Below are 22612 nucleotides of genomic sequence, written 5' to 3'. Positions count from 1 at the left end.
AAGTCGTTTTCATTGGCGCCGTTGCTTTACAACACTCTTAACTACGTGCGCAGTCCTTTAAAGGCTGTAATATGGCCTTTTGCAGTCTAATAAAGGCCTCACACAAGTAAATCACGTGGTTTCACCTGTCTGCGCAGGTTACCATTGGCCTAGTCCTTACAGTCTCAATGCGCTACAACGTCCCAAGTCGTTTTCATTGGCGCCGTTGCTTTACAACACTCTCAACTACGTGCACAGTCCTATAAAGGCTGTAATATGGCGTTTTGCAGTCTAATAAAGTCCTCACACGTAAATCACGTGGTTCCATCTGCCTGCGCAGGTTACCATAGGACTATTCCTTCCAGTCTCAATGCACTACAACGTTCCAAGTGGTTTTCCTTAGCTCCGTGGCCTTAGAACACTCTTATCTACGTGCACAGTCCTATAAAATCTATAATATGGCCTTTTGCAGTCTAATAAAGGCCTCACACGTAAATCACGTGGTTTCACCTGTCTGCGCAGGTTACCATTGGCCTAGTCCTTACAGTCTCAATACGCTACAACGTCCCAAGTCGTTTTCATTGGCGCCGTTGCTTTACAACACTCTTAACTACGTGCACAGTTCTATAAAGGCTGTAATATGGCCTTTTGCAGTCTAATAAAGGCCTCACACGTAAATCACGTGGTTTCACCTGTCTGCGCAGGTTACCATTGGCCTAGTCCTTACAGTCTCAATGCGCTACAACGTCCCAAGTCGTTTTCATTGGCGCCGTTGCTTTACAACACTCTCAACTACGTGCACAGTCCTATAAAGGCTGTAATATGGCCTTTTTCAGTCTAATAAAGTCCTCACACGTAAATCACGTGGTTCCATCTGCCTGCGCAGGTTACCATAGGACTATTCCTTCCAGTCTCAATGCACTACAACGTTCCAAGTGGTTTTCCTTAGCTCCGTGGCCTTAGAACACTCTTAACTACCTGCACAGTCATATAAAGGCTGTAATATGGCCTTTTGCAATCTAATAAAGGCCTCACACGTAAATCACGTGGTTTCACCTGTCTGCGTAGGTTACCATTGCCCTAGTCCTTCCAGTCTCAATGCGCTACAACGTCCCAGGTCGTTTTCATTGGCGAAGTTGCCTTAGAACTCTCTTCACTACGTGCACAGTCCTATAAAGGCTGTAATTTGGTCTTTTGCAGTTTAATAGAGGCCTCACACGTAAATCACGTGGTTCCATCTGCCTGTGCAGGTTACCATTGGACTAGTCGTTCCAGTCTCAATGCGCTACAACCTTCCAAGTCGTTTTCATTAGCACTGTTGCTTTACAACACTCTTAACTACGTGCACAGTCCTTTAAAGGCTGTAATATGGCCTTTTGCAGTCTAATAAAGGCCTCACACGTAAATCACGTGGTTTCACCTGTCTGCGTAGGTTACCATTGGCCTAGTCCTTACAGTCTCAATGCGCTACAACGTCCCAAGTCGTTTTCATTAGCGCCGTTGCCTTAAGACACTCTTAACTACGTGCACAGTCCTATAAAGGCTGTAATTTGGCCTTTTGCAGTCTAGTAAAGGCTTCATACGTAAATCACGTGGTTTCAATTATCTGCGCAGGTTACCATTGGCCTAGTCCTTACAGTCTCAATGTGCTACAACGTCTCAAGTCGTTTTCATTGGCGAAGTTGCCTTAGAACACTCTTATCTACATGCACAGTCCTATAAAAGCTATAATATGGCCTTTTGCAGTCTAATAAAGGCCTCACACGTAAATCACGTGGTTTCACCTGTCTGCGCAGGTTACCATTGGCCTAGTCCTTACAGTCTCAATACGCTACAACGTCCCAAGTCGTTTTCATTGGCGCCGTTGCTTTACAACACTCTTAACTACGTGCGCAGTCCTTTAAAGGCTGTAATATGGCCTTTTGCAGTCTAATAAAGGCCTCACACGTAAATCACGTGGTTTCACCTGTCTGCGCAGGTTACCATTGGCCTAGTCCTTACAGTCTCAATGCGCTACAACGTCCCAAGTCGTTTTCATTGGCGCCGTTGCTTTACAACACTCTCAACTACGTGCACAGTCCTATAAAGGCTGTAATTCGGCCTTTTGCAGTCTAATAAAGACCTCACACGTAAATCACGTGGTTCCATCTGCCTGCGCAGGTTACCATAGGACTATTCCTTCCAGTCTCAATGCACTACAACGTTCCAAGTGGTTTTCCTTAGCTCCGTGGCCTTAGAACACTCTTATCTACGTGCACAGTCCTATAAAAGCTATAATATGGCCTTTTGCAGTCTAATAAAGGCCTCACCTGTAAATCACGTGGTTTCACCTGTCTGCGCAGGTTACCATTGGCCTAGTCCTTACAGTCTCAATACGCTACAACGTCCCAAGTCGTTTTCATTGGCGCCGTTGCTTTACAACACTCTTAACTACGTGCGCAGTTCTATAAAGGCTGTAATATGGCCTTTTGCAGTCTAATAAAGGCCTCACACGTAAATCACGTGGTTTCACCTGTCTGCGCAGGTTACCATTGGCCTAGTCCTTACAGTCTCAATGCGCTACAACGTCCCAAGTCGTTTTCATTGGCGCCGTTGCTTTACAACACTCTCAACTACGTGCACAGTCCTATAAAGGCTGTAATATGGCCTTTTTCAGTCTAATAAAGTCCTCACACGTAAATCACGTGGTTCCATCTGCCTGCGCAGGTTACCATAGGACTATTCCTTCCAGTCTCAATGCACTACAACGTTCCAAGTGGTTTTCCTTAGCTCCGTGGCCTTAGAACACTCTTAACTACCTGCACAGTCATATAAAGGCTGTAATATGGCCTTTTGCAATCTAATAAAGGCCTCACACGTAAATCACGTGGTTTCACCTGTCTGCGTAGGTTACCATTGCCCTAGTCCTTCCAGTCTCAATGCACTACAACGTTCCAAATGGTTTTCCTTAGCGCCGTGGCCTTAGAACACTCTTAACTACTTGCACAGTCCTATGAAGGCTGTAATATGGCCTTTTGCAGTCTAATAAAGGCCTCACACGTAAATCACGTGGTTTCACCTGTCTGCGCAGGTTACCATTGGCCTAGTCCTTACAGTCTCAATGCGCTACAACGTCCCAAGTCGTTTTCATTGGCGCCGTTGCTTTACAACACTCTTAACTACGTGCACAGTCCTATAAAGGCTGTAATATGGCCTTTTGCAGTCTAATAAAGGCCTCACACGTAAATCACGTGGTTTCACCTGTCTGCACAGGTTACCATTGGCCTAGTCCTTCCAGTCTCAATGCGCTACAACGTCCCAATTCGTTTTCATTGGCGCCGTTGCTTTACAACACTCTTAACTACGTGCACAGTCCTATAAAGGCTGTAATATGGCCTTTTGCAGTCTAATAAAGGCCTCACACGTAAATCACGTGGTTCCATTTGCCTGTGCAGGTTTCCATTGGCCTATTCCTTCCAATCTCAATGTGCTACAACGTCTCAAGTCGTTTTCATTAGCGCCGTTGCCTTAAGACACTCTTAACTACGTGCACAGTCCTATAAAGGCTGTAATTTGGCCTTTTGCAGTCTAGTAAAGGCTTCATACGTAAATCACGTGGTTTCACCTATCTGCGCAGGTTACCATTGGCCTAGTCCTTACAGTCTTAATGCGCTACAACGTCCCAAGTCGTTTTCATTGGCGCCGTTGCTTTACAACACTCTTAACTACGTGCACAGTCCTATAAAGGCTGTAATATGGCCTTTTGCAGTCTAATAAAGTCCTTACACGTAAATCACGTGGTTCCATCTGCCTGCACAGGTTACCATTGGACTATTCCTTCCAGTCTCAATGCACTACAACGTTCCAAGTGGTTTTCTTTAGCGCCGTGGCCTTAGAACACTCCTAACTACCTGCACAGTCCTATAAAGGCTGTACTATGGCCTTTTGCAGTCTAATAAAGGCCTCACACGTAAATCACGTGGTTCCATTTGCCTGTGCAGGTTTCCATTGGCTTAGTCCTTACAGTCTCAATGCGCTACAACGTCCCAAGTCATTTTCATTGACGAAGTTGCCTTAGAACACTCTTAACTACGTGCCCAGTCCTATAAAGGCTGTAATATGGCCCTTTGCAGTCTAATAAAGACCTCACACGTTAATCACGTGGTTTCACCGGTCTCCGCAGGTCACCATTGACCTAGTCCTTCCAGTCTCAATGCGCTACAATGTCCCAAGTCGTTTTCATTAGCGCCGTTGCCTTACAACACTCTTAACTACGTGCACAGTCCTATAAAGGCTGTATTATGGCCCTTTGCAGGCTGATAAAGGCCTCACACGTTAATCACGTGGTTTCACCGGTCTGCGCAGGTCACCATTGACCTAGTCCTTTCAGTCTCAATGCGCTACAACGTCCCAAGTCGTTTTCATTAGCGTCGTTGCCTTACAACACTCTTAACTACGTCCACCGTCCTATAAAGGCTGTATTATGGCCTTTTGCAGTCTAATAAAGTCCTCACACGTAAATCACGTGGTTCCATTTGCCTGTGCAGGTTTCCATTGGCTTAGTCCTTCCAGTCTCAATGTGCTACAAGGTCTCAAGTCGTTTTCATTAGCGCCGTTGCCTTAAGACACTCTTAACTACGTGCACAGTCCTATAAAGGCTGTAATATGGCCTTTTACAGTCTAATAAAGTCCTCACACGTAAATCACGTGGTTCCATCTGCCTACGCAGCTTACCATTGGCCTAGTCCTTACAGTCTCAATGCGCTACAACGTCCCAAGTCATTTTCATTGGCGAAGTTGCCTTAGAACACTCTTAACTACGTGCACAGTCCTATAAAGGCTGTAATATGGCCCTTTGCAGTCTAATAAAGGCCCCACACGTTAATCACGTGGTTTCACCGGTCTGCGCAGGTCACCATTGACCTAGTCCTTCCAGTCTCAATGCGCTACAACGTCCCAAGTCGTTTTCATTAGCGCCGTTGCCTTACAACACTCTTAACTACGTGCACAGTCCTATAAAGGCTGTAATATGGCCCTTTGCAGGCTAATAAAGGCCTCACACCTTAATCACGTGGTTTCACCGGTCTGCGCAGGTCACCATTGACCTAGTCCTTCCAGTCTCAATGCGCTACAACGTCCCAAGTCGTTTTCATTAGCGCCGTTGCCTTACAACACTCTTAACTACGTGCACAGTCCTTTAAAGGCTGTAATATGGCCTTTTCCAGTCTAATAAAGGCCTCACATGTAATCACGTGGTTCCATTTGCCTCTGCGGGTTTCCATTGGCCTAGTCCTTCCAGTCTCAATGTGCTACAACATCCCAAGTCGTTTTCATTAGCGCCATTGCTTTACAACACTCCTAACTCTTACGTGCACAGTCCTAAAAAGGCTGTAATATGGCCTTTTGCAGTCTAATAAAGGCCTCACACGTAAATCACATGGTTCCATCTGCCTGCGCAGGTTACCATTGGCCCAGTCCTTACAGTCTCAATGCGCTACAACGTCCCAAGTCGTTTTCATTAGCGAAGTTGCCTTAGAACACTCTTAACTACGTCCACAGTCCTATAAAGGCTGTATTATGGCCTTTTGCAGTCTAATAAAGGCCTCACACGTAAATCACGTGGTTCTATTTGCCTGTGCAGGTTTCCATTGGCTTAGTCCTTCCAGTCTCAATGTGCTACAAGGTCTCAAGTCGTTTTCATTAGCGCCGTTGCCTTAAGACACTCTTAACTACGTGCACAGTCCTATAAAGGCTGTAATATGGCCTTTTGCAGTCTAATAAAGGCCTCACACGTAAATCACTTGGTTTCACCTGTCTGCGCAGGTTACCATTGGCCTAGTCCTTACAGTCTCAATGCGCTACAACGTCCCAAGTCGTTTTCATTGGCGCCGTTGCTTTACAACACTCTTAACTACGTGCACAGTCCCATAAAGGCTGTAATATGGCCTTTTGCAGTCTAATAAAGGCCTCACACGTAAATCACGTTGTTTCACCTGTCTGCGCAGGTTACCATTGGTCTAGTCCTTACAGTCTCAATGTGCTACAACATCCCAAGTCGTTTTCATTAGCGCCATTGCTTTACAACACTCTTAACTCTTACGTGCACAGTCCTAAAAAGGCTGAAATATGGCCTTTTGCAGTCTAATAAAGGCCTCACACGTAAATCACATGGTTCCATCTGCCTGCGCAGGTTACCATTTGACTATTCCTTCCAGTCTCAATGCACTACAACGTCCCAAGTCGTTTTCATTGGCGAAGTTGCCTTAGAACACTCTTAACTACGTGCACAGACCTATAAAGGCTGTAATATGGCCTTTTGCAGTCTAATAAAGTCCTCACACGTAAATCACGTGGTTCCATCTGCCTACGCAGGTTACCATTGGACCATTCCTTCCAGTCTCAATGCACTATAACGTTCCAAGTGGTTTTCATTAGCGCCGTTGCCTTACAACACTCTTAACTACGTGCACAGTCCTATAAAGGCTGTAATTTGGCCTTTTGTAGTCTAATAAAGGCCTCACACGTTAATCACGTGGTTTCATCGGTCTGCGCAGGTTACCATTGGACTATTCCTTCCAGTCTAAATGCGCTACAACGTCTCAAGTCGTTTTCATTATCGCCGTTGCTTTACAACACTCTTAACTACGTGCACAGTCCCATAAAGGCTGTAATATGGCCTTTTGCAGTCTAATAAAGGCCTCACACGTAAATCACGTTGTTTCACCTGTCTGCGCAGGTTACCATTGGTCTAGTCCTTACAGTCTCAATGTGCTACAACATCCCAAGTCGTTTTCATTAGCGCCATTGCTTTACAACACTCTTAACTCTTACGTGCACAGTCCTAAAAAGGCTGAAATATGGCCTTTTGCAGTCTAATAAAGGCCTCACACGTAAATCACATGGTTCCATCTGCCTGCGCAGGTTACCATTTGACTATTCCTTCCAGTCTCAATGCACTACAACGTCCCAAGTCGTTTTCATTGGCGAAGTTGCCTTAGAACACTCTTAACTACGTGCACAGACCTATAAAGGCTGTAATATGGCCTTTTGCGGTCTAATAAAGGCCTCACACGTAAATCACGTGGTTTCACCTGTCTGCGCAGGTTACCATTGGCCTAGTCCTTACAGTCTCAATGCGCTACAACGTCCCAAGTCGTTTTCATTGGCGCCGTTGCTTTACAACACTCTTAACTACGTGCACAGTCCTATAAAGGCTGTAATATGGCCTTTTGCAGTGTAATAAAGGCCTCACACGTAAATCACGTGGTTTCACCTGTCTGCGTAGGTTACCATTGGCCTAGTCCTTACAGTCTTAATGCGCTACAACGTCCCAAGTCGTTTTCATTGGCGCCGTTGCTTTACAACACTCTTAACTACGTGCACAGTCCTATAAAGGCTGTAATATGGCCTTTTGCAGTGTAATAAAGGCCTCACACGTAAATCACGTGGTTTCACCTGTCTGCGTAGGTTACCATTGGCCTAGTCCTTACAGTCTCAATGCGCTACAACGTCCCATGTCATTTTCATTGGCGAAGTTGCCTTAGAACACTCTTAACTACGTGCACAGTCCTATAAAGGCTGTAATATGGCCCTTTGCAGTCTAATAAAGGCCTCACACGTTAATCACGTGGTTTCACCGGTCTGCGCAGGTCACCATTGACCTAGTCCTTCCAGTCTCAATGCGCCACAACGTCCCAAGTCGTTTTCATTAGCGCCGTTGCCTTACAACACTCTTAACTACGTGCACAGTCCTATAAAGGCTGTAATATGGCCCTTTGCAGGCTAATAAAGGCCTCACAGGTTAATCACGTGGTTTTACCGCTCTGCGCAGGTCACCATTGACCTAGTCCTTCCAGTCTCAATGCGCTACAACGTCCCAAGTTGTTTTCATTAGCGCCGTTGCCTTACAACACTCTTAATTACGTGCACATTCCTATAAAGGCTTTAATATGGCCTTTTGCAGTCTAATAAAGGCCTCACACGTAAATCACGTGGTTCCATTTGCCTGTGCAGGTTTCCATTGGCCTAGTCCTTCCAGTCTCAATGTGCTACAACGTCCCAAGTCGTTTTCATTAGCGAAGTTGCCTTAGAACACTCTTAACTACGTCCACAGTCCTATAAAGGCTGTATTATGGCCTTTTGCAGTCTAATAAAGGCCTCAAACGTAAATCACGTGGTTCCATTTGCCTGTGCAGGTTTCCATTGGCTTAGTCCTTCCAGTCTCAATGTGCTACAACGTCTCAATTCGTTTTCATTAGCGCCGTTGCCTTAAGACACTCTTAACTACGTGCACAGTCCTATAAAGGCTGTAATATGGCCTTTTGCAGTCTAATAAAGTCCTCACACGTAAATCACGTGGTTCCATCTGCCTACGCAGGTTACCATTGGACCATTCCTTCCAGTCTCAATGCACTATAACGTTCCAAGTGGTTTTCATTAGCGCCGTTGCCTTACAACACTCTTAACTACGTGCACAGTCCTATAAAGGCTGTAATTTGGCCTTTTGCAGTCTAATAAAGGCCTCACACGTTAATCACGTGGTTTCATCGGTCTGCGCAGGTTACCATTGGACTATTCCTTCCAGTCTAAATGCGCTACAACGTCTCAAGTCGTTTTCATTATCGCTGTTGCCTTACAACACTCTTAACTCTTAGGTGCACAGTCCTATAAAGGCTGTAATATGGCCTTTTGCAGTGTAATAAAGACCTCACACGTAAATCACGTGGTTTCACCGGTCTGCACAGGTTACCATTGGCCTAGTCCTTACAGTCTCAATGCGCTACAACGTCCCAAGTCGTTTTCATTAGCGAAGTTGCCTTAGAACACTCTTAACTACGTCCTAGTCCTATAAAGGCTGTATTATGGCCTTTTGCAGTCTAATAAAGGCCTCACACGTAAATCACGTGGTTCCATTTGCCTGTGCAGGTTTCCATTGGCTTAGTCCTTCCAGTCTCAATGTGCTACAACGTCTCAAGTCGTTTTCATTAGCGCCGTTGCCTTAAGACACTCTCAACTACGTGCACAGTCCTATAAAGGCTGTAATATGGCTTTTTGCAGTCTAATAAAGTCCTCACACGTAAATCACGTGGTTCCATCTGCCTACGCAGGTTACCATTGGACCATTCCTTCCAGTCTCAATGCACTATAACGTTCCAAGTGGTTTTCATTAGCGCCGCTGCCTTACAACACTCTTAACTACGTGCACAGTCCTATAAAGGCTGTAATTTGGCCTTTTGCAGTCTAATAAAGGCCTCACACGTTAATCACGTGGTTTCATCGGTCTGCGCAGGTTACCATTGGACTATTCCTTCCAGTCTAAATGCGCTACAACGTCTCAAGTCGTTTTCATTATCGCTGTTGCCTTACAACACTCTTAACTCTTAGGTGCACAGTCCTATAAAGGCTGTAATATGGCCTTTTGCAGTGTAATAAAGACCTCACACGTAAATCACGTGGTTCCATCTGCCTGCGCAGGTTACCATTGTACTATTCCTTCCAGTCTCAATGCACTACAACGTTCCAAGTGGTTTTCCTTAGCGCCGTGGCCTTAGAACACCCTTAACTACCTGCATAGTCCTATAAAGGCTGTAATTTGGCCTTTTGCAGTCTAATAAAGGCCTCACACGTTAATCACGTGGTTTCATCGGTCTGCGCAGGTTACCATTGGACTATTCCTTCCAGTCTATATGCGCTACAACGTCTCAAGTCGTTTTCATTATCGCTGTTGCCTTACAACACTCTTAACTACGTGCACAGTCCTATAAAGGCTGTAATATGGCCTTTTGCAGTCTAATAAAGGCCTCACACGTAAATCACGTGGTTTCACCGGTCTGCGCAGGTTACCATTGGCCTAGTCCTTACAGTCTCAATGCGCTACAACGTCCCAAGTCGTTTTCATCAGCGCCATTGCTTTACAACACTCTTAACTCTTAGGTGCACAGTCCTATAAAGGCTGTAATATGGCCTTTTGCAGTGTAATAAAGACCTCACACGTAAATCACGTGGTTCCATTTGCCTGTGCAGGTTTCCAATGGCCTAGTCCTTCCAGTCTCAATGCACTACAACGTTCCAAGTGGTTTTCCTTAGCGCCGTGGCCTTAGAACACCCTTAACTACCTGCATAGTCCTATAAAGGCTGTAATATGGCCTTTTGCAGTCTAATAAAGGCCTCACACGTAAATCACGTGGTTTCACCTGTCTGCGTAGGTTACCATTGGCCTGGTCCTTACAGTCTCAATGCACTACAACGTCCCAAGTGGTTTTCATTAGCGCCGTTGCCTTACAACACTCTTAACTACGTGCACAGTCCTATAAAGGCTGTAATTTGGCCTTTTGCTGTCTAATAAAGGCCTCACACGTTAATCACGTGGTTTCATCGGTCTGCGCAGGTTACCAATGGCCTAGTCCTTCCAGTCTCAATGTGCTACAACGTCCCAAGTCGTTTTCATTGGCGAAGTTACCTTAGAACACTCTTAACTACGTGCACAGTCCTATAAAAGCTATAATATGGCCTTTTGCAGTCTAATAAAGGCCTCACACGTAAATCACGTGGTTTCACCTGTCTGCGCAGGTTACCATTGGCCTAGTCCTTACAGTCTCAATACGCTACAACGTCCCAAGTCGTTTTCATTGGCGCCGTTGCTTTACAACACTCTTAACTACGTGCACAGTCCTATAAAGGCTGTAATATAGCCTTTTGCAGTGTAATAAAGGCCTCACACGTAAATCACGTGGTTTCACCTGTCTGCGCAGGTTACCATTGGCCTAGTCCTTACAGTCTCAATGCGCTACAACGTCCCAAGTCGTTTTCATTGGCGCCGTTGCTTTACAACACTCTTAACTACGTGCACAGTCCCATAAAGGCTGTAATATGGCCTTTTGCAGTCTAATAAAGTCCTCACACGTAAATCACGTTGTTTCATCTGTCTGCGCAGGTTACCATTGGTCTAGTCCTTACAGTCTCAATGCGCTACAACGTCCCAAGTCGTTTTCATTAGCGCCATTGCTTTACAACACTCTTAACTCTTAGGTGCACAGTCCTATAATGGCTGTAATATGGCCTTTTGCAGTCTAATAAAGGCCTCACACGTAAATCACATGGTTCCATCTGCCTGCGCAGGTTACCATTTGACTATTCCTTCCAGTCTCAATGCACTACAACGTCCCAAGTCGTTTTCATTGGCGAAGTTGCCTTAGAACACTCTTAACTACGTGCACAGTCCTATAAAGGCTGTAATATGGCCTTTTGCAGTCTAATAAAGGCCTCACACGTAAATCACGTGGTTTCACCTGTCTGCGCAGGTTACCATTGGCCTAGTCCTTACAGTCTCAATGCGCTACAACGTCCCAAGTCGTTTTCATTAGCGCTGTTGCTTTACAACACTCTTAACTACGTGCACAGTCCTATAAAGGCTGTAATATGGCCTTTTGCAGTCTAATAAAGGCCTCACACGTAAATCAGGTGGTTCCATTTGCCTGTGCAGGTTTCCATTGGCCTATTCCTTCCAGCCTCAATGTGCTACAACGTCTCAAGTCGTTTTCATTAGCGCCGTTGCCTTAAGACACTCTTAACTACGGGCACAGTCCTATAAAGGCTGTAATTTGGCCTTTTGCAGTCTAGCAAAGGCTTCATACGTAAATCACGTGGTTCCATCTGCCTGCGCAGGTTACCATTGGACTATTCCTTCCAGTCTCAATGCACTACAACGTCCCAAGTCGTTTTCATTGGCGCCGTTGCTTTACAACACTCTTAACTACGTGCACAGTCCTATAAAGGCTGTAATATGGCCTTTTGCAGTCTAATAAAGGCTTCACACGTAAATCACGTGGTTTCACATGCCTGCGCAGGTTACCATTGGCGTAATCCTTCCAGTCTCAATGTGCTACAACGTCTCAAGTCGTTTTCATTAGCGCCGTTGCCTTAAGACACTCTTAACTACGTGCACAGTCCTATAAAGGCTGTAATATGGCCCTTTGCAGTCTAATAAAGGCCTCACACGTTTATCACGTGGTTTCACAGGTCTGCGCAGGTCACCATTGACCTAGTCCTTCCAGTCTCAATGCGCTACAACGTCCCAAGTCGTTTTCATTTGCGCCGTTGCTTTACAACACTCTTAACTACGTGCACAGTCCTATAAAGGCTGTAATATGGCCTTTTGCAGTCTAATAAAGTCCTCACACATAAATCACGTGGTTCCATCTGCCTGCGCAGGTTACCATTGGACTATTCCTTCCAGTCTCAATGCACTACAACGTTCCAATTGGTTTTCCTTAGGGCCGTGCCCTTAGAACACTCTTAACTACCTGCACAGTCCTATAAAGGCTGTAATTTGGCCTTTTGCGGTCTAATAAAGGCCTCACACGTAAATCACGTAGTTTCACCTGTCTGCGCAGGTTATCATTGGTCTTGTCCTTCCAGTCTCCATGTGCTACAACGTGCCAAGTCGTTTTCATTGGCGAAGTTGCCTTAGAACACTCTTAACTACGTGCACAGTCCTATAAAGGCTGTAATATGGCCTTTTGCAGTCTAATAAAGGCCTCACAGGTAAATCACGTGGTTTCACCTGTCTGCGCAGGTTACCATTGGCCTAGTCCTTACAGTCTTAATGCGCTACAACGTCCCAAGTCGTTTTCATTGGCGCCGTTGCTTTACAACCCTCTTAACTACGTGCACAGTCCTATAAATGCTGTAATATGGCCTTTTGCAGTGTAATAAAGTCCTCACACGTAAATCACGTGGTTCCATCTGCCTGCGCAGGTTACCATTGGACTATTCCTTCCAGTCTCAATGCACTACAACGTCCCAAGTCGTTTTCATTGGCGCCGTTGCTTTACAACACTCTTAACTACGTGCACAGTCCTATAAAGGCTGTAATATGGCCTTTTGCAGTCTAATAAAGGCTTCACACGTAAATCACGTGGTTTCACATGCCTGCGCAGGTTACCATTGGCGTAATCCTTCCAGTCTCAATGTGCTACAACGTCTCAAGTCGTTTTCATTAGCGCCGTTGCCTTAAGACACTCTTAACTACGTGCACAGTCCTATAAAGGCTGTAATATGGCCCTTTGCAGTCTAATAAAGGCCTCACACGTTTATCACGTGGTTTCACAGGTCTGCGCAGGTCACCATTGACCTAGTCCTTCCAGTCTCAATGCGCTACAACGTCCCAAGTCGTTTTCATTGGCGCCGTTGCTTTACAACACTCTTAACTACGTGCACAGTCCTATAAAGGCTGTAATATGGCCTTTTGCAGTCTAATAAAGTCCTCACACATAAATCACGTGGTTCCATCTGCCTGCGCAGGTTACCATTGGACTATTCCTTCCAGTCTCAATGCACTACAACGTTCCAAGTGGTTTTCCTTAGGGCCGTGCCCTTAGAACACTCTTAACTACCTGCACAGTCCTATAAAGGCTGTAATATGGCCTTTTGCAGTCTAATAAATGCCTCACACGTAAATCACGTGGTTTCACCTGTCTGCGTAGGTTACCATTGGCCTAGTCCTTACAGTCTCTATGCGCTACAAAGTCCCAAGTCGTTTTCATTGGTGAAGTTGCCTTAGAACACTCTAAACTACGTGCACAGTCCTATAAAGGCTGCAATATGGCCCTTTGCAGTCTAATAAAGGCCTCACACGTTAATCACGTGGTTTTACCTGTCTGCGTAGGTTACCATTGCCCTAGTCCTTCCAGTCTCAATGCACTACAACGTTCCAAATGGTTTTCCTTAGCGCCGTGGCCTTAGAACACTCTTAACTACTTGCACAGTCCTATAAAGGCTGTAATATGGCCTTTTGCAGTCTAATAAAGGCCTCACACGTAAATCACGTGGTTTCACCTGTCTGCGCAGGTTACCATTGGCCTAGTTCTTACAGTCTCAATGCGCTACAACGTCCCAAGTCGTTTTCATTGGTGCCGTTGCTTTACAACACTCTTAACTACGTGCACAGTCCTATAAAGGCTGTAATATGGCCTTTTGCAGTCTAATAAAGGCCTCACACGTAAATCACGTGGTTTCACCTGTCTGCGCAGGTTACCATTGGCCTAGTCCTTCCAGTCTCAATGCGCTACAACGTCCCAAGTCGTTTTCATTGGCGCCGTTGATTTACAACACTCTTAACTACGTGCACAGTCCTATAAAGGCTGTAATATGGCCTTTTGCAGTCTAATAAAGGCCTCACACGTAAATTACGTGGTTTCACCTGTCTGCGTAGGTTACCATTGGCCTAGTCCTTACAGTCTCAATGCGCTACAATGTCCCAAGTCGTTTTCATTGGCAAAATTGCCTTAGAACACTCTTAACTACGTGCACAGTCCTATAAAGGCTGTAATATGGCCTTTTGCAGTGTAATAAAGGCCTCACACGTAAATCACGTGGTTTCACCTGTCTGCGTAGGTTACCATTGGCCTAGTCCTTACAGTCTCAATGCGCTACAACGTCCCAAGTCGTTTTCATTGGCGCCGTTGCTTTACAACACTCTTAACTACGTGCACAGTCCTATAAAGGCTGTAATATGGCATTTTGCAGTGTAATAAAGGCCTCACACGTAAATCACGTGGTTTCACCTGTCTGCGTAGGTTACCATTGGCCTAGTCCTTACAGTCTCAATGCACTACAACGTCCCAAGTCATTTTCATTGGCGAAGTTGCCTTAGAACACTCTTAACTACGTGCACAGTCCTATAAAGGCTGTAATATGGCCCTTTGCAGTCTAATAAAGGCCTCACAGGTTAATCACGTGGTTTCACCGGTCTGCGCAGGTCACCATTGGCCTAGTCCTTCCAGTCTCAATGTGCTACAACGTCCCAAGTCGTTCTCATTAGCGAAGTTGCCTTAGAACTCTCTTAACTACGTGCACAGTCCTATAAAGGCTGTAATATGGCCTTTTGCAGTCTAATAAAGGCCTCACACGTAAATCACATGGTTCCATCTGCCTGCGCAGGTTACCATTTGACTATTCCTTCCAGTCTCAATGCACTACACCGTCCCAAGTCGTTTTCATTGGCGAAGTTGTCTTAGAACACTCTTAACTACGTGCACATACCTATAAAGGCTGTAATATGGCCTTTTGCAGTCTAATAAAGGCCTCACACGTAAATCACGTGGTTTCACCTGTCTGCGCAGGTTACCATTGGCCTAGTCCTTACAGTCTCAATGCGCTACAACGTCCCAAGTCGTTTTTATTGGCGCCGTTGCTTTACAACACTCTTAACTACGTGCACAGTCCTATAAAGGCTGTAATATGGCCTTTTGCAGTGTAATAAAGGCCTCACACGTAAATCACGTGGTTTCACCTGTCTGCGTAGGTTACCATTGGCCTAGTCCTTACAGTCTCAATGCGCTACAACGTCCCAAGTCATTTTCATTGGCGAAGTTGCCTTAGAACACTCTTAACTACGTGCACAGTCCTTTAAAGGCTGTAATATGGCCCTTTGCAGTCTAATAAAGGCCTCACAGGTTAATCACGTGGTTTCACCGGTCTGCGCAGGTCACCATTGGCGAAGTTGCCTTAGAACTCTCTTAACTACGTTCACAGTCCTATAAAGGCTGTAATTTGGCCTTTTGCAGTCTAATAGAGGCCTCACACGTAAATCACGTGGTTCCATCTGCCTGTGCACGTTACCATTGGACTAGTCGTTCCAGTCTCAATGCGCTACAAACTTTCAAGTCGTTTTCATTAGCGCTGTTGCTTTACAACACTCTTAACTACGTGCACAGTCCTATAAAGGCTGTAATATGGCCTTTTGCAGTCTAATAAAGGCCTCACACGTAAATCACGTGGTTCCATTTGCCTGTGCAGGTTTCCATTGGCCTATTCCTTCCAGTCTCAATGTGCTACAACGTCTCAAGTCGTTTTCATTAGCGCCGTTGCCTTAAGACACTCTTAACTACGTGCACAGTCCTATAAAGGCTGTAATTTGGCCTTTTGCAGTCTAGTAAAGGCTTCATACGTAAATCACGTGGTTTCACCTATCTGCGCAGGTTACCATCGGCCTAGTCCTTACAGTCTCAATGCGCTACAACGTCCCAAGTCGTTTTCATTGACGCCGTGGCCTTAGAACACTCTTAACTACCTGCACAGTCCTATAAAGGCTGTAATATGGCCCTTTGCAGTCTAATAAAGGCCTCACACGTTAATCACGTGGTTTCACCGGTCTGCGCAGGTCACCATTGACCTAGTCCTTTCAGTCTCAATGCGCTACAACGTCCAAAGTCGTTTTCATTAGCGCCGTTGCCTTACAACACTCCTAACTACGTGCACAGTCCTTTAAAGGCTGTAATATGGCCTTTTGCAGTCTAATAAAGGCCTCACACGTTAATCACGTGGTTCCATTTGCCTGTGCAGGTTTCCATTGGCCTAGTCCTTCCAGTCTCAATGTGCTACAACGTCCCAAGTCGTTTTCATTGGCGAAGTTGCCTTAGAACACTCTTATCTACATGCACAGTCCTATAAAAGCTATAATATGGCCTTTTGCAGTCTAATAAAGGCCTCACACGTAAATCACGTGGTTTCACCTGTCTGCGCAGGTTACCATTGGCCTAGTCCTTACAATCTCAATACGCTACAACGTCCCAAGTCGTTTTCATTGGCGCCGTTGCTTTACAACACTCTTAACTACGTGCGCAGTCCTTTAAAGGCTGTAATATGGCCTTTTGCAGTCTAATAAAGGCCTCACACGTAAATCACGTGGTTTCACCTGTCTGCGCAGGTTACCATTGGCCTAGTCCTTACAGTCTCAATGCGCTACAACGTCCCAAGTCGTTTTCATTGGCGTCGTTGCTTTACAACACTCTCAACTACGTGCACAGTCCTATAAAGGCTGTAATATGGCGTTTTGCAGTCTAATAAAGTCCTCACACGTAAATCACGTGGTTCCATCTGCCTGCGCAGGTTACCATAGGACTATTCCTTCCAGTCTCAATGCACTACAACGTTCCAAGTGGTTTTCCTTAGCTCCGTGGCCTTAGAACACTCTTATCTACGTGCACAGTCCTATAAAAGCTATAATATGGCCTTTTGCAGTCTAATAAAGGCCTCACACGTAAATCACGTGGTTTCACCTGTCTGCGCAGGTTACCATTGGCCTAGTCCTTACAGTCTCAATACGCTACAACGTCCCAAGTCGTTTTCATTGGCGCCGTTGCTTTACAACACTCTTAACTACGTGCACAGTTCTATAAAGGCTGTAATATGGCCTTTTGCAGTCTAATAAAGGCCTCACACGTAAATCACGTGGTTTCACCTGTCTGCGCAGGTTACCATTGGCCTAGTCCTTACAGTCTCAATGCGCTACAACGTCCCAAGTCGTTTTCATTGGCGCCGTTGCTTTACAACACTCTCAACTACGTGCACAGTCCTATAAAGGCTGTAATATGGCCTTTTTCAGTCTAATAAAGTCCTCACACGTAAATCACGTGGTTCCATCTGCCTGCGCAGGTTACCATAGGACTATTCCTTCCAGTCTCAATGCACTACAACGTTCCAAGTGGTTTTCCTTAGCTCCGTGGCCTTAGAACACTCTTAACTACCTGCACAGTCATATAAAGGCTGTAATATGGCCTTTTGCAATCTAATAAAGGCCTCACACGTAAATCACGTGGTTTCACCTGTCTGCGTAGGTTACCATTGCCCTAGTCCTTCCAGTCTCAATGCGCTACAACGTCCCAGGTCGTTTTCATTGGCGAAGTTGCCTTAGAACTCTCTTCACTACGTGCACAGTCCTATAAAGGCTGTAATTTGGTCTTTTGCAGTTTAATAGAGGCCTCACACGTAAATCACGTGGTTCCATCTGCCTGTGCAGGTTACCATTGGACTAGTCGTTCCAGTCTCAATGCGCTACAACCTTCCAAGTCGTTTTCATTAGCACTGTTGCTTTACAACACTCTTAACTACGTGCACAGTCCTTTAAAGGCTGTAATATGGCCTTTTGCAGTCTAATAAAGGCCTCACACGTAAATCACGTGGTTTCACCTGTCTGCGTAGGTTACCATTGGCCTAGTCCTTACAGTCTCAATGCGCTACAACGTCCCAAGTCGTTTTCATTAGCGCCGTTGCCTTAAGACACTCTTAACTACGTGCACAGTCCTATAAAGGCTGTAATTTGGCCTTTTGCAGTCTAGTAAAGGCTTCATACGTAAATCACGTGGTTTCAATTATCTGCGCAGGTTACCATTGGCCTAGTCCTTACAGTCTCAATGTGCTACAACGTCTCAAGTCGTTTTCATTGGCGAAGTTGCCTTAGAACACTCTTATCTACATGCACAGTCCTATAAAAGCTATAATATGGCCTTTTGCAGTCTAATAAAGGCCTCACACGTAAATCACGTGGTTTCACCTGTCTGCGCAGGTTACCATTGGCCTAGTCCTTACAGTCTCAATACGCTACAACGTCCCAAGTCGTTTTCATTGGCGCCGTTGCTTTACAACACTCTTAACTACGTGCGCAGTCCTTTAAAGGCTGTAATATGGCCTTTTGCAGTCTAATAAAGGCCTCACACGTAAATCACGTGGTTTCACCTGTCTGCGCAGGTTACCATTGGCCTAGTCCTTACAGTCTCAATGCGCTACAACGTCCCAAGTCGTTTTCATTGGCGCCGTTGCTTTACAACACTCTCAACTACGTGCACAGTCCTATAAAGGCTGTAATTCGGCCTTTTGCAGTCTAATAAAGACCTCACACGTAAATCACGTGGTTCCATCTGCCTGCGCAGGTTACCATAGGACTATTCCTTCCAGTCTCAATGCACTACAACGTTCCAAGTGGTTTTCCTTAGCTCCGTGGCCTTAGAACACTCTTATCTACGTGCACAGTCCTATAAAAGCTATAATATGGCCTTTTGCAGTCTAATAAAGGCCTCACCTGTAAATCACGTGGTTTCACCTGTCTGCGCAGGTTACCATTGGCCTAGTCCTTACAGTCTCAATACGCTACAACGTCCCAAGTCGTTTTCATTGGCGCCGTTGCTTTACAACACTCTTAACTACGTGCGCAGTTCTATAAAGGCTGTAATATGGCCTTTTGCAGTCTAATAAAGGCCTCACACGTAAATCACGTGGTTTCACCTGTCTGCGCAGGTTACCATTGGCCTAGTCCTTACAGTCTCAATGCGCTACAACGTCCCAAGTCGTTTTCATTGGCGCCGTTGCTTTACAACACTCTCAACTACGTGCACAGTCCTATAAAGGCTGTAATATGGCCTTTTTCAGTCTAATAAAGTCCTCACACGTAAATCACGTGGTTCCATCTGCCTGCGCAGGTTACCATAGGACTATTCCTTCCAGTCTCAATGCACTACAACGTTCCAAGTGGTTTTCCTTAGCTCCGTGGCCTTAGAACACTCTTAACTACCTGCACAGTCATATAAAGGCTGTAATATGGCCTTTTGCAATCTAATAAAGGCCTCACACGTAAATCACGTGGTTTCACCTGTCTGCGTAGGTTACCATTGCCCTAGTCCTTCCAGTCTCAATGCACTACAACGTTCCAAATGGTTTTCCTTAGCGCCGTGGCCTTAGAACACTCTTAACTACTTGCACAGTCCTATGAAGGCTGTAATATGGCCTTTTGCAGTCTAATAAAGGCCTCACACGTAAATCACGTGGTTTCACCTGTCTGCGCAGGTTACCATTGGCCTAGTCCTTACAGTCTCAATGCGCTACAACGTCCCAAGTCGTTTTCATTGGCGCCGTTGCTTTACAACACTCTTAACTACGTGCACAGTCCTATAAAGGCTGTAATATGGCCTTTTGCAGTCTAATAAAGGCCTCACACGTAAATCACGTGGTTTCACCTGTCTGCACAGGTTACCATTGGCCTAGTCCTTCCAGTCTCAATGCGCTACAACGTCCCAATTCGTTTTCATTGGCGCCGTTGCTTTACAACACTCTTAACTACGTGCACAGTCCTATAAAGGCTGTAATATGGCCTTTTGCAGTCTAATAAAGGCCTCACACGTAAATCACGTGGTTCCATTTGCCTGTGCAGGTTTCCATTGGCCTATTCCTTCCAATCTCAATGTGCTACAACGTCTCAAGTCGTTTTCATTAGCGCCGTTGCCTTAAGACACTCTTAACTACGTGCACAGTCCTATAAAGGCTGTAATTTGGCCTTTTGCAGTCTAGTAAAGGCTTCATACGTAAATCACGTGGTTTCACCTATCTGCGCAGGTTACCATTGGCCTAGTCCTTACAGTCTTAATGCGCTACAACGTCCCAAGTCGTTTTCATTGGCGCCGTTGCTTTACAACACTCTTAACTACGTGCACAGTCCTATAAAGGCTGTAATATGGCCTTTTGCAGTCTAATAAAGTCCTTACACGTAAATCACGTGGTTCCATCTGCCTGCACAGGTTACCATTGGACTATTCCTTCCAGTCTCAATGCACTACAACGTTCCAAGTGGTTTTCTTTAGCGCCGTGGCCTTAGAACACTCCTAACTACCTGCACAGTCCTATAAAGGCTGTACTATGGCCTTTTGCAGTCTAATAAAGGCCTCACACGTAAATCACGTGGTTCCATTTGCCTGTGCAGGTTTCCATTGGCTTAGTCCTTACAGTCTCAATGCGCTACAACGTCCCAAGTCATTTTCATTGACGAAGTTGCCTTAGAACACTCTTAACTACGTGCCCAGTCCTATAAAGGCTGTAATATGGCCCTTTGCAGTCTAATAAAGACCTCACACGTTAATCACGTGGTTTCACCGGTCTCCGCAGGTCACCATTGACCTAGTCCTTCCAGTCTCAATGCGCTACAATGTCCCAAGTCGTTTTCATTAGCGCCGTTGCCTTACAACACTCTTAACTACGTGCACAGTCCTATAAAGGCTGTATTATGGCCCTTTGCAGGCTGATAAAGGCCTCACACGTTAATCACGTGGTTTCACCGGTCTGCGCAGGTCACCATTGACCTAGTCCTTTCAGTCTCAATGCGCTACAACGTCCCAAGTCGTTTTCATTAGCGTCGTTGCCTTACAACACTCTTAACTACGTCCACCGTCCTATAAAGGCTGTATTATGGCCTTTTGCAGTCTAATAAAGTCCTCACACGTAAATCACGTGGTTCCATTTGCCTGTGCAGGTTTCCATTGGCTTAGTCCTTCCAGTCTCAATGTGCTACAAGGTCTCAAGTCGTTTTCATTAGCGCCGTTGCCTTAAGACACTCTTAACTACGTGCACAGTCCTATAAAGGCTGTAATATGGCCTTTTACAGTCTAATAAAGTCCTCACACGTAAATCACGTGGTTCCATCTGCCTACGCAGCTTACCATTGGCCTAGTCCTTACAGTCTCAATGCGCTACAACGTCCCAAGTCATTTTCATTGGCGAAGTTGCCTTAGAACACTCTTAACTACGTGCACAGTCCTATAAAGGCTGTAATATGGCCCTTTGCAGTCTAATAAAGGCCCCACACGTTAATCACGTGGTTTCACCGGTCTGCGCAGGTCACCATTGACCTAGTCCTTCCAGTCTCAATGCGCTACAACGTCCCAAGTCGTTTTCATTAGCGCCGTTGCCTTACAACACTCTTAACTACGTGCACAGTCCTATAAAGGCTGTAATATGGCCCTTTGCAGGCTAATAAAGGCCTCACACCTTAATCACGTGGTTTCACCGGTCTGCGCAGGTCACCATTGACCTAGTCCTTCCAGTCTCAATGCGCTACAACGTCCCAAGTCGTTTTCATTAGCGCCGTTGCCTTACAACACTCTTAACTACGTGCACAGTCCTTTAAAGGCTGTAATATGGCCTTTTCCAGTCTAATAAAGGCCTCACATGTAATCACGTGGTTCCATTTGCCTCTGCGGGTTTCCATTGGCCTAGTCCTTCCAGTCTCAATGTGCTACAACATCCCAAGTCGTTTTCATTAGCGCCATTGCTTTACAACACTCTTAACTCTTACGTGCACAGTCCTAAAAAGGCTGTAATATGGCCTTTTGCAGTCTAATAAAGGCCTCACACGTAAATCACATAGTTCCATCTGCCTGCGCAGGTTACCATTGGCCCAGTCCTTACAGTCTCAATGCGCTACAACGTCCCAAGTCGTTTTCATTAGCGAAGTTGCCTTAGAACACTCTTAACTACGTCCACAGTCCTATAAAGGCTGTATTATGGCCTTTTGCAGTCTAATAAAGGCCTCACACGTAAATCACGTGGTTCTATTTGCCTGTGCAGGTTTCCATTGGCTTAGTCCTTCCAGTCTCAATGTGCTACAAGGTCTCAAGTCGTTTTCATTAGCGCCGTTGCCTTAAGACACTCTTAACTACGTGCACAGTCCTATAAAGGCTGTAATATGGCCTTTTGCAGTCTAATAAAGGCCTCACACGTAAATCACTTGGTTTCACCTGTCTGCGCAGGTTACCATTGGCCTAGTCCTTACAGTCTCAATGCGCTACAACGTCCCAAGTCGTTTTCATTGGCGCCGTTGCTTTACAACACTCTTAACTACGTGCACAGTCCCATAAAGGCTGTAATATGGCCTTTTGCAGTCTAATAAAGGCCTCACACGTAAATCACGTTGTTTCACCTGTCTGCGCAGGTTACCATTGGTCTAGTCCTTACAGTCTCAATGTGCTACAACATCCCAAGTCGTTTTCATTAGCGCCATTGCTTTACAACACTCTTAACTCTTACGTGCACAGTCCTAAAAAGGCTGAAA

The sequence above is a fragment of the Hydractinia symbiolongicarpus genome, chromosome 8 (assembly GCF_029227915.1).
Source record: "Hydractinia symbiolongicarpus strain clone_291-10 chromosome 8, HSymV2.1, whole genome shotgun sequence".
Lineage (NCBI taxonomy): Eukaryota > Metazoa > Cnidaria > Hydrozoa > Anthoathecata > Hydractiniidae > Hydractinia > Hydractinia symbiolongicarpus.
Note: the sequence above shows the minus strand (reverse complement) of the source record.